We start from the raw sequence: 13,393 nt of genomic DNA, 5'->3' as shown, positions 1-13,393 counted from the left end.
ATGGGATTGATAGGGTGAACTTGCATGAAAAATATAATGCTCCTCCCGAGCCGCTGATTCAAATGGTATTGATAAGGTGAACTTACATGAAAAATATAATATTCATCTGTTCCCACTATTTTCTAATTATCTACTGCTTTTTAATTATTTAATAAAAAAGATAACCATTAGGAGTAACATTTACAATGAGTATAAAAAAGATCTGAAATTCCACTCAATGTATTTGGTCAGTACTTACACATTAGAGGACTATTCAAAATAGAAAAAAAATACTATTTATGATTAGATATTCCAAACAAGATTGAATACAAAATACAGAAATTTATCACATGGGAATTTAATGGAGCAGAGGAGGAAATTGTGGTGGAGGTGATAAGATGAGAGATGATGATTTCACCTGTAGGATTGCTAGGCACAACTCTTCCTTTTTTATATTAGTATAGACTAACCGTGAGTAAACTCCGGGATCTAATCTGTGGCCGAAATATCGGTGCTGACTAGATGATAGAGTACCCAGCCGCTAACGTATGTATGCCAGCCACTGATTTATCCTATGAGGATGAACATGAGTCGCATACTCGCATCGCATGCATCTCATGCACATATGTAAAATAGGTTAATAGCAAGGAGCTTATAGTCATCCGTTCACCCAGAAACCACGGGAGATGTATGGACCACATCTCGAGATATCACAAACACGCATCCATATAACAACCCAGTCCCATAAAAAACCAAACAATGTAACACATTCTATTACTATAGGATATATCTTTATCCAAATTCGTTATAGTAATATGAATTTGGACATATCTCTGTACATATTCGTTGTATTAATATATGTGACGTCCAATTTTAGATTCGTTTTTTAACAAAGCTAAGGGAGTACAGACGAACAATTAAAACACACATTAATTGATTATTGACGTGTTCTCACAAACACAAATGTTCTAAAAAAAATGATAATTGACCTATTCACTCCGAACATCGAGTTGGACTCGCGAGCATCAAGGTGCAGGGACCAGAGCAACACTGCAAGTCTGCAACAACCATCTCCCTAAAAATATCTACTTTGACTTTTACCGGCAAACAATTAGGATCGATGGTGTAATATCCGGCTCCGTACTTCCGTCGGACGGCGAATGAACCGAAGAAAAAAACTACCATGAACGGAAGAAAAACTACCACTAGCATGCATATGCATATGCATGCAGACGGTACGGTGTCCCGCATGACAGGCACGCCGCGCGCTCCGCTCTCCCATGCATGCGGACCGGACCGACCGAGATCAGGCGCTAGCTGATGATTTTGTCAACGGGACGGGAGAGCCTGGAAGCGCGCGCGGCCCCGATCTGGCGAATCATGCATGGTAGTAAGATCGATCCGCGCGCGGTGCGCATCTCTGACCTTGGTGTGGACGACGTGTGCAGCGTGCGGTACAGACCTGAGAGTACAGTGGAGAAGGACCGGGGGCGACAGGGACGCGTGTACGTGGACACGACGGCGTCGTCGAATGCATCGCACGGTTGCTCTTCTTACTGGACAGACCGTCGTCGGCACAGTCGTGCAGTCTGCGGAAACTCAGCTGGGCTGTACACGCTGGGCTGGCTGTACTGTACTCAATGCTGGCCGAGTTAGAACGATTAAATTGAGGACGACTCTAAATTGACACAGTACAATATAAGACTGGAATCTATAGATCAGGAGATGAGCACAGATTAATTACGGCAGGCACGGTAGTATAGTAGTACTGTAGAACTTAGGAGTACAGTAGTGAGATGTGTTGCCGGTGGAATAAGTCCACTTTGACTCCCTTAAAAGTCACCCGAATCTAATATGTAACCCTTAACTTCAAAACCGGATAGAACAACTTCCCGAACTATTGAAACCAGTGCAATTTAACTCACTCAGCAGTTTTGCTGATGTGGCACTGACGTGACGATGTTGACCTATTCTTCGTCTCACATGACGCTTATGTGGCATTCGAATTAAAAATATATATGTGGGACCCATCTGTCATTTACACACAAAAAATATAATATGGGACCCACTAACATGTGAGCCCATACGTCATCCTCTCTCTCTTTCTCTTCCCTTCACCGGTCTGCAGGGGCGGCAGTGGGCAACCGACGGTAGGGTGTGGCAGTCGAGGAAGTAGTCGGTGGCGGGCCAGTGTGACAATGGTCGTTGGTCAGCTGTGGCCGAGGAGGCCTTCGCCCTCTTGACGTCTCTCTGTTGTCGCCGGTTGCCAGGTTCTCCATGGTGCTGCACCGTGAGGTGGAGCACGTGCGTGAATGGCACAATGCCGAAGAACTTAGCGAGGAAGCGGCCGTCGTTGATGCTGACGACGCCGAAGAGCTTGGCGAGGAGGCAGTAGTCGTTGATGCCGACGCCGTCGTCGCGCTTGTGGAGCGCAAGGGAGCAGTGGGTGTCGACGAACTCGGCGGCGCCGGTCACCAGCACCAATGTCCCCGAGTCGGCCGACGACCTGAGAGGCCTCCTTGGCACGGTGGACGCATGGATCTGGCCACACTACAAGAAACTTGTTAATCCGTGATGGATTCTCCGTGACGGATTTACGGATCGTCGCTGACAGACATACTCCGTGACGATATTTTGTTTTTCGTCACAGATGAGCCCAGTGGATATTCACAGCCCACGAACTCGTGACGGTTTTATCAGGACCGTCACAATGTATGATTTTAAATTCGTCATACTCTAGTTAGCCTAGAAAAATAAAAAACAATGTATGATTTTAAATTCGTCATACTCTAGTTAGCCTAGAAAAATAAAAAAATTGTAGCGCAAAGAAAAACAAAAAATATGATTGCAAGAAGAATCAAAATATTTGTTAAATTTGAACATAATATTTTTGTTGATTTGTTACGTGTATATAATGGTTTGTTAAATTTGAACAAAATAATGTTATTAATTTGTTACATGTGTATGATGCATAATATGGCAAACTAAAAAAATATTGTGCGCATGCGGAAAAAATCAAAATATTTTTGTTAATTTGTTACATGTATATGATGATTTGTTAAATTTGAACAAAATAATTTTGTTAATTTGTTACATGTATATGATGCATAATATGGCAAACTAAAAAAATATGGTGCGCATGGGGGAAAAATCCACAGCATGTGGGATTTGAACCCACATTGAGCAGGAAGGTAGGAAATATGTTACCAATTGAACCACTTGTTGTAGATGTCCACTTCTGCACTTATATATTTTTATTTATTTATTATTGGCCCAGCATCCCTGTTGGCGTGGCCCATTAATGCCATTCACTCGAGTTGAGTTGGTCCAGGATGTTGCCCACAGCGTGGCCCAGCAGCTGGAGTTGGCATTTCGAAAATGGGGCCCAGCAGCCGGAGTTGGCATTTCGAAAAGAAAAAAAGAACTCGAATTTGTAAAATAGAAGAAAAAAATGCAACCAACGAGAATCAAACCCATGACCTACTAGTAGAAGGCGCCCCATCCTACCACTGCGCTAGTTGGTTTGATGTGTTATTGTAGGATTCTGTACTCTTTTTGACCTGTGTATGTATGGAGGAGTAAGGTTTCCTCAACCCCGACTCAGTTATTCAGTTCGACACCCAGCCGCAACCAATCTAAGACACCGCCGCCGCCGACGGCGAAATTTGGCAGGAGCGGCGTTGCCGCTGCCCACCACTGCCGCGTCGTTCAGCAACGCCGCCTCCTTGCCTACCGTGCCATCGCGCATCACCGCTGCACACCAGCCGAACAGCGACATCAGGCACCACCGCCGCCCTACAACGCCATCCTGTAGATCTGCAGCACCGCCGCCCTCCATTGCCGCACCAACGAGCGATGCCGAGTGCGGCCATGCGTCCACCTGGTGACAAATTCAACTGTTGACCGGACTCCTGAAGCCTCTTCTCCCATCTGCCTCAACAGCCAGCCAAGGTAATATCTTCTTCTTCTTCTTCTTCTTCTTCTTCTTCTTCTTCGATTTAGTTGGATGTAGCATTTGAATTGGTGCAGCTTGCTCATTGTGGTTTATCTACAATGTTTGATTAGATGGATAGAAGTTGGGTGCACAGTAGACTATTTTCCCCTGAATACATTGACGGCGTCAAAGAATTTATGAGTTTCATTCAGGGGAAATTCAATGAGAATGTTGAAATTCTATGCCCATGTAGCAGATGCCTTAATCAGAAGTACCAAAGACAGGCTGTTGTGAAGAAGCACATACTGATGAATGGTATGGAAACTACTTATACTCGGTGGATTCATCATGGAGAGAGCTTAGATGTCAATGTTATTGAGCATCCTATTGATATGAATGAAAATAATGATGGTTCCACAACTATGGTGACAGAGGATGACAACTATGGTAATCGTTTGGAAGGAATTTTAGGAGACCTACAGACTGCAGCGGCACAAGCAAGACCGGATGTAGAAAATCAAGTTGGTGCTGAAGAACCTCGTGATAAAGAGTCATTTTTGAATATTGTCATGAGAGAGGCAAAGCGTCAACTTTATCCTGGTTGTACCAAATTTTCAAGGTTCTCATTTGTGGTAAGGCTTCTTCATATGAAGTCATTATATAGGATCAGCAATTCTGCTTTTTCTGCACACATGAAGCTATTGGCTGATGCTTTCCCAGAATGCAATACACTCCCAAAATCATATGATGAAGCAAAAGTCATTCTAAAGGAAATGGGTCTTGGTTATGAATCAATACATGTGTGCTACAATAATTGTGTGCTGTTCAGAAAGGAATATGAGAAGCATGACAATTGCTCGGTTTGTGGTCTCTCGAGATGGAAAGATGCAGAAAGAAAGAAGATTCCACAAAAAGTGTTGCGGCATTTTCCATTGGCACCTAGGCTAAAGAGGATGTTTTCGACCAAAGAAGCATCAGAAGCGGCACAGTGGCACAAGTTAAAGCGACAGCCCGTTGAGAATAATATGAGCCACCCAGCTGATGGCGAGGCATGGCAAGATTTTGACCGTGAATATCCTAGTTTTGCAAAGGATGCAAGAAACCTTAGACTTGGCCTAGCTACTGATGGGTTCAATCCTTTTCAGAAAAGAACACAAAATATAGCATGTGGCCTGTGTTTGTTGTGCCCTACAACCTAGCACTGTGGGAGTGCATGGAGGAATCAAACTTTATGATGGCTTTGCTTATTCCAGGTCCGAAATCACCTGGGAAGGACTTTGATGTATTTTTACAGCCTCTTGTAGAGGATTTACTTGAGCTTTGGGCAGGTGTTGATACTTATGATGCTATTACTGGCAAATCATTTAAACTTCGTGCAGCGGTTTTGTGGTGCATCCATGATTACCCAGCTTTGAGCACTCTCTCAGGGCGTACAACAAGGGGCTATTTTGCTTGTCTCCATTGTGACAAGCATCCTCTTTCATATGCCTTAAGGAGCAAAATTGGTTATTTTGGGCACTTCCGTTTCCTTCCAAAGGAACATCCTTTGAGGAGAAACAATGAGTTTACTGGACTTCATGAAAGCAATGATCCACCAGGTAAATTCTGTACAGAAGAGTAGCTGGCTGAATTGGAGAGAGTTAAAGACGTCAGACCTGGGAAGCCACAAGGAACTGGGAAAAGGAAGCGTTCCAACTCTGAAGGGGGTCATGTGGAAATTTGGAGCCGGATGGTTAGTTTATGGAAGTTGCCATATTGGAAAAAACTAAAGGTGAGACATAATCTTGATGTGATGCACATTGAAAAAAAACATATGTGAGAACCTAATTGGGACAATTCTCAATATAAAGGGCAAGACAAAAGACACAGCTAAAGCTAGGTTTGATTTGAAAGATTTGGGTATTAAAAAGGTGCTGCAATTTAGAGAGGATGGAGAGATGCCTCATGCTAGATATACCTTGTCTACTGAACAGAAGAAGGCTTTTTGTGCTTTTTTACAAGAGGTCAAGTTTCCAGATGGATTTGCTTCCAACATCTCAAGATGTTTAAATGCTGAGGGAACAACGGTACAGGGGCTGAAAACACATGATTGTCACATTCTTTTGCAAAGAATTTTGCCCGCTGCCATGAGAGGATTTCTGGACATTGATATTTATGAAGCAATAGCTGAGTTGGGGATGTTTTTTAGGAAATTGTGCAGCAGAACTCTTAACAAGGATGTGCTGGTTCAAATGAAGAAAGAAATCCCTATAATTTTGGTGAAGCTTGAGAAAATTTTCCCTCCAGCTTTCTTTGATGTGATGGTACACCTTGCTATACATTTACCTGATGAGGCATTGCTCAGGGGTCCTATGCAATATGGGTGGATGTACCCAATTGAAAGGCGACTATATACTTTGAAGCGATATGTGAGGAATAGGTCACGACCAGAAGGTTCAATTGCCGAGGCTTATATTGCTGATGAGTGTCTGACATTTTGCTCTAAATACATGGACGATGTTGAAACAAGATTTAATCGGGAGCCAAGAAATAAAGGTTTCTCCAATGAAGAAGCTTATGGTGTTGATGTTTTTGGGCATGGAGTTAATTTTACTTCTGCACCTGAATATGTATATGATGAAAATGGCATTGATCAAATGGTGTGGTTTGTGCTAAACAACTGTGCCCAAGTTGAGTATTACGTCAAGTATGTTCTATATACTTACTTTTAGACTTCTTCTATATGCTACCTTTGTGTTGCACACTAATTTATTTTTTTTTCTGCAGTTTGTTCATAGAAGAGTTAGAGACACAAGGGGTGCCTAACATTGAAAGAATGCTTTGACAAGGATTTCAGACCTGGTTTAGGAACCATGTTAGTGTTCATTGTCAAGTTATATATTGCATAATGTAACTTCTATTTTTCTAATATATGTGTGTTGTATGCATGTGGCAGATTTTGAAGAAGCATAGTACAAATCCAGAAGAGGTGGATGTTGATATCTTCTCCTTGGCATGCGGTCCTGATTTGAGAGTTAGAAAATACTCCTCGTGCATAGTGAATGGTGTGCGGTTTAACACAGTTAACCGTGACAAGAACAAGAAGACACTGAATAGTGGAGTAATGTCACAAGCTACACATAATGGTCAGTTAATTGATTTTTTTGGAAACATAAAAGAGATAATTCAGTTGGACTATAACTTAGAGGAGAGGTCCGTAGTTTTGTTTGAGTGTGACTGGTTCAAACTGGATGGAAAGAGGACTGCACTTAAAGATGATGGCTTTTTTAAAAGCATCAATGTTGGAAGTTTGTGGTACAAGAATGATTGTTTCATATTGGCCACTCATGCTACGAAGGTTTTCTATTTGCCAGATACAAAGCTGGGTGAAAATTGGCAAGTTGTACAGACATTTGACCATAGGCATCTTTATAACGTAAGTCAGATGGAGGTTAGTGCTGCTGCATATCAAGAAGACGAGTGCTATGATGAGGAGGATCCACGCCGACCAGTTTCTAGCATTATATATGATACGCCTTTAAATAGAGATGATGAGCGTGGCCCTGTTTTTGAAGCTGCTGAAATTGCTCGGTTGATGAAAGAATCTAGCAAAGAAGTGAATGTCATTGGTGATGAAGATGAAGATGAAGAAGATGACACACTTATGGAGTATTTTAACGAAGAAGACGACTCAGTTATGGAGGTCGATAGTGACGACGAATAGTTCTGTTTGAATTTTATGTTTTAATATTTTGTCGTAAGGCTCAATTAGTATTTGAGACCATGTTCTACTTATTTGAGACCATATGTTCTATTATTTCAGATAGCCTCAATTTGTATTTGAGATCATGTTCATCTATGGAATTTATGTATAATTGGTTCGATGCCAAACTATTCATATCCGTTTTTCAAGTTTTGATTCTTTGTTGGCCTAAATGGCATTTCAACTTGCCTGTGTCAATGAAACTACAGATTTAGTCTCTACTAGTTGAGCCTTTATTTTTTTATTAACTAGAAAAAATACCCGTGCGTTGCAACGGGTGAAGGAATCCGATCGTCTCAACTTACTTAGTGTGCGAGTTTTTTATAGAGATTTCCTATACGGTTCCTTTTGTATTTCCAAAAGCAAACAAACTTATAAACCGACTCAAATACGGATTTGTATTTTCAAAACCGAACAAACTTAAAAACGACTCATATACGGATGACATACCAAAGTACCAGCAAAAACATCTTCAATTTTTATAATAGTAGACACTTTGTGATGGGTACTAGTTGAGCCTAAAAATGTTTTTAAAAATATAATCGTGATGCACCACTCACCTAGGATATGTACAGCACCACATGACATGATAAACCATGTGCGGTGCTTCACATACAGCTCTCGCCGGACATCGGGGATCGCCTTGTTTGGCGTTGGGCGAGTGACCTATTGTTTTTAGTGCTTTTAGTGCCTGATTCGACTGACCTTCTTTAAAACAATCATATCTTTTTCATACGGACTCGAAATTAGACATATAATATATCCACAGACATCTACAGAAAAAGTTACATCCGATTCTCCCCGCTTTGCCGGGTTCAGTGAAATTAGAACTACCAAATTCCGCTTACAAAATTATGTTTTCTAGGCGAGAAGCTCCGGAACCCCTTGGATAGAACTTTGAAAAAATTCCTCATGCTTCATCTTTTGTCCGTTTGAGCTAAGAATTTCTATGGTTGGTTGCAGTGTGCTCCGAGACTCGAAAAAAATATCAAAAAAAAAATTCGCATCTCTCTCCTCAGCACTAGAGAGAGAAAGCAACATTGACTCTGTGCGTTCGCTCCGTAGGTTTAGTACGGTGTGCTGTCTCCTCCCGGCTGATCATGTTGTGTAACATAAACTCTGTACATATTGAAGTGCAATCCTTTTGCGTGTTCGCGAAAAAGTAATGGGATCATGGGGCTTGTTTGGCCAAAATTCCTAATTCCTAAATTTAGATTAGTGGAATATGACTAATACCGATGGAATAAGATAGATTCAAGGGAACAAATTTGCTTCATGCATTGTTTTATACCACTTACTAGCTAGAAGCACTAATTGGGAAATTATCAACACCTATATAGTTTTATTAATCATTATCAACATTTTTTTAAGATAATAATCATCAACATAAGGGATCATAACATGATGAACTATGTGTATCATATATGGTGCTTGTCTAACCTGATTTTCTAATTCCAACAAAAAAAATTAATGGAGTATGAAGGAATGAGACAGATTCAATCATTCAAGGGGAACAAATTTTACATAGTAGCAAATCTCAAATATAAGACTTATTATAATATATACTCATCTAGAAGGTTCCAAACAAAACAGGGGCTTTGAGTTTTCAGGATAAGGGGAAATCCCGCGCGCCCAAGCGGCTTGGCGCGCTTGATGTGCGCCAGCCCGAAATATTTCACAGTCCGAATTACCTTACTACCCTTAGGTTCATAAAATATAAAATATAGAGAACACTTCCATCAGAAAATTTCTCAAGGGTACATCGGTAATTATGAAACAGCACTTCCCAATTCCTCCAAAAACCTAGCCGCCACCCATCCTCCAAAACCCATCTTCCAGCCGCCACCCTTAGATTGATGATGAGAATGCAAAGGTTGTAATTCCTTTATGTTGACAAGTCTTAACTTGTTATTTTTCTTCCTAATTCAATGTAATACTATGTTGACCAATCCATGCTTTTCTTTCCAGCAGTGCTCTAAGGAGAAGACTCGCAAGAACTGTAACAACAAAACTTCAAGCATCCAGACTGGTGGAGTCAAGTTTCGGTCTCGCAAGAGAGTTTATGCAGAGCAAATGACTCCTAAAGTTACAAGGTTAAAGAAAAGCATTGCCCAACAAGATGCAAGTCTCATACCAAGTGATATTTGTATGCCAGCTACATCACAAGCTAACGCTGGAGATCTCGATGGCAACTTAGATGACCACACACAGGCTGCTGTTGAAGGCCAGTTCTACTGCCACATTTCTTGGTTACATTCCATTAACATGAGTCAGCTATAAAAATGTTTAACTTGCTGATCTAAGTTTATTGCTTGTTTACCTTTTGAAAATATTAACTTGAGTTTTAAGAATAAAAAAAATTAATGAAACCAATTTTCACATTTTTACTTGACAACACTCACATGACCACCGGGTATGATGCTATCGACCAACATAATCAGCACAACCATATGGACAATGGAGGTGATGAATTCTTACTGTCGTTATGTAAGTTTTGTTTGTATGATGAATGCTTTTCTTACTTGCTGCCCTTTTTTAGATGGCTTCACCCAGCATGATGACAACACCCTTGTGGCTGATGTAGTTGATGGCATTACTCAACACGGTGACCACAACCAGATTACCAACGAAGGTGAGTTTGTTCATCTATTTTCCATATTTCATATTGTCTCAGTTGATCAATATTTGTATGCAAAGCTTTCAATTCATGATCATCTTGGATCAATGTTTGCTTCACCTCAATAATTTTAGTTTTAATTTCAACTGCAATGTACATTTACAACTAGGGGGAGTGGAGAGAAGGGACCGGGGAAATAATATGGGACGTTGTCTCCAAAGGTTAAACCGAGCGTGCCGTGGCAAGCTGCAAGTTGTCATAACTGAAGGGAATATAAGGCCAGTGGTTCCTCTTGTTGCTGCAAAGTTTGCAACTGAATGCAACATCATAGTTAGGAACCATGTGCCTATACTCCCGCATTGGAAGCTATACAAGGAAAAACCTGCATCTGCGTACGTTAATCTGTTCTTAGGAAAACTAAAGGTACATGCATTCTCTGGTCCTTTCCACATTTAGTCTCAATAGAAGATCCATTGTTTGTTATTTTAAGCCATAAATTACTGAATTGATATTCTTTTCTATAAATGTTCTTCCATTCGATTAGGCCAAGTTTGACATAAACATAGAGGATGATACAGTTAAAATGGCTTGTACTGAGATGATGAAGTCCGCAGTTCGCCAACAAAGATACAGGCTGAAGCAAAAATATTTTGATCCTTTTCCACTACATTTGGTTACAAAAACTTCTCCTGTCAAATTCATGAGTAATGAACAGTGGACTCAACTCCTAGAATCATGGAAGAGTCCCCAAAAGATGGTATGTTCTCTCTGCAAAACCAGATTGATGCCTTGTGCATGCTAATCTATCACCAACCTTACATGTATTGTTGTCTTTAATGTAGGAGATGTGTCAAAAGAACAAAGAAAACCGAGGGAATGTTAAGTACCATCACACAACCGGATCTCGTGCCTACATGGTTCATGTTGAAAATTTGGTAAGTGGGCCATTTTAAGCACCATATAATTTTTTGTATGAACAAGCTACTGCTTAAATACGTCTGCCTCAGCCTAAACAAGATGATGTCCATGCTCATGTTGTTATGTTCATGAGAGTCCATTAGTTTGTGGAATGTTCAAGGACACTATATCTGATCCGATGCCAATACATTGTGTGAAAGGTGATGAGTTAGGTTTCCATCTATGTCTAAGTTGAGTGTGTTAATAGATTAAAAGTTATTGTTTTTATGTCTGTGTATGCAGTGAAAGACCTCTGTTGCAGTTGTTTGTCTAAGTGGAAAACATAGTGTGACTGTGTGCAACAAATGAGGCTAGAAATTAGTTGAACATGTTCTTTTAGATTCTCAATTGAACAGTAGCTGCCCAGATTTTCGTAACATCTTAATTCATGCTAGACCTAATGCATATATGTTGTTCTCAGGATGACAAATACAATGATGAAGAACCTAATGCATTTGATTTGTTCAAGGAGTTCCACTACAGCAAGAAAAAAAATGCTACACCCCTGTTGTACAGGAGGCTATTGTAAGATAATTTTCAGACTTTGATCTTTGTAGTGCTTATTTTTAATTCTCTCAACATCAACCATGTTTGCTACTTTCTTGCTAGACTCGGATGGAAAACAAGCTATCTACAACAACAGAAGGTGAAGAACTTAAGTCAGCGGCTCAAGTTGTTGCTGATGTGCTTGCTGAGAACACCAAGAAGAATCGGTTCTTGAAGAATGTGGGGTTCCATAATGCCCAGCCTAGATTCAGTGAGCAGAGCACTGAGACAGAACTAGAAGCGGAGAAAAGGACCAATGCTGAGCTTCGTGCACAGGTGGCTGATTTGTCAAACAAAGTGCAAGAATCTGAGCAGGCAAGGATTAAAGACCGAGAGGAGATGAAGAGGAGTCAATCTGAGATGGAAGCAAAACTTAATCTTTTGCTCAGTCAAATTCGACCAAGTTAAGACATGCATGGTGCATATCTTTTGCCTCTAACTACATGCATTTTGCTGCTGCTAACTTGTGTCAAGTCAATTTCGACCAAGTTAAGTCATACATGGTGGTATATATTTTGTTGCTGCTACTTGCATTTTGCTGCTACTGCATGCTGCATGAATCAAGCTGCTGGACTTGTATGCATTTCCTGAGTCTGTGTTATTAGCTGTGTGCACTTTTGTATGGTAACTGTTGTTGGATGAAGACTTGTGTAATGTGATGCTGGATGAAAATTCATGTGATATGTTGTTGGATGGAAACATAAGGTTTTTTTTTATTTAATGTGCTGCTACAATAATTCCTTGTGGGCTGTGTATGTGGGCTGAATGTTTGATAATGGGCTGTGTATATGGGCTATATGTGCTGCAGTAGTGGGCTGAAGAGTGGGCTAAAAATTAGTGACGAATTTGGGCTGCAGTATGCTGAAATGGGCTTGCAAAAAAGGCTGAAAAATTGCTGCGAAAATGGCTGAAATTGGGCCAAAATTGGCCCATCTTTGATTCTGGCCTGTTAACAAATGGGCTGAGGTAGTGTCCATGTCATCATCCATGTAAGCAACCATGCAAGCATCTATGATGATGTGGCAATTCATCCGTGACGGTTATTTTTCGTCACAGGAAATGTGCTTGGGCTGGACTAACTAGGTCTTGGGCAATATCGTGACGGTTTAAAACCGTCACCGATTCTGGTACTCTGTGATGGTTTTCGACAAATCATCACGCATGTCAATCCATGACGCTCAATCCGTGATGATTTCTTAAACCATCACAGATGCTGTTTGGTGATGGTTTTCTAGTGATCCGTGACAGATATTTTTCATCACGGATTAACAGGATTCTTGTAGTGCCACCATGACCCACTCTCTGTGTCCCCTCTCACCACCAAAAAGTCCACCCCTCGGCGCGAGCGCAGAGTTCGTACCGGGAGGAGGAGGATGAGGAGGAGGCGGCAAGGGCGAGGTCGATGGCGAGAGGGAAGTAGCCTGGCGGGGCCACATCACCTTCCCCCTCTCCCGCTACTCTGGCCTACAGGTCCGCAACTGCAGCGCCCGCCCTCCCCACCGCTCCGGCCATCATCTGCCGCTGTCACCGCCCCTGCCCGCCGATTGCGCCACGAGAGAGAAGGTGAAGAGAAAGGGGAGATAAAGAGAGAGAAGGGAGAGAGAGGGATGAGGAAGAA

General features: G+C 41.4%; 2 pseudogenes; both read left to right on the top strand.

The window, feature by feature from the left end:
• The first annotated feature begins 4,335 nt into the window (after positions 1 to 4,335).
• Positions 4,336 to 7,616, top strand: LOC136356229 (uncharacterized; annotated as a pseudogene).
• A 2,441-nt stretch (positions 7,617 to 10,057) lies between these two features.
• LOC9269464 (uncharacterized) lies at positions 10,058 to 12,242 on the top strand (annotated as a pseudogene).
• The last annotated feature ends 1,151 nt before the right edge of the window (positions 12,243 to 13,393 follow it).

The sequence above is a fragment of the Oryza sativa genome, chromosome 4 (assembly GCF_034140825.1).
Source record: "Oryza sativa Japonica Group chromosome 4, ASM3414082v1".
Classification (NCBI taxonomy): domain Eukaryota; kingdom Viridiplantae; phylum Streptophyta; class Magnoliopsida; order Poales; family Poaceae; genus Oryza; species Oryza sativa.
Note: the sequence above shows the minus strand (reverse complement) of the source record. Positions and strands in the feature narration are given on the sequence as shown.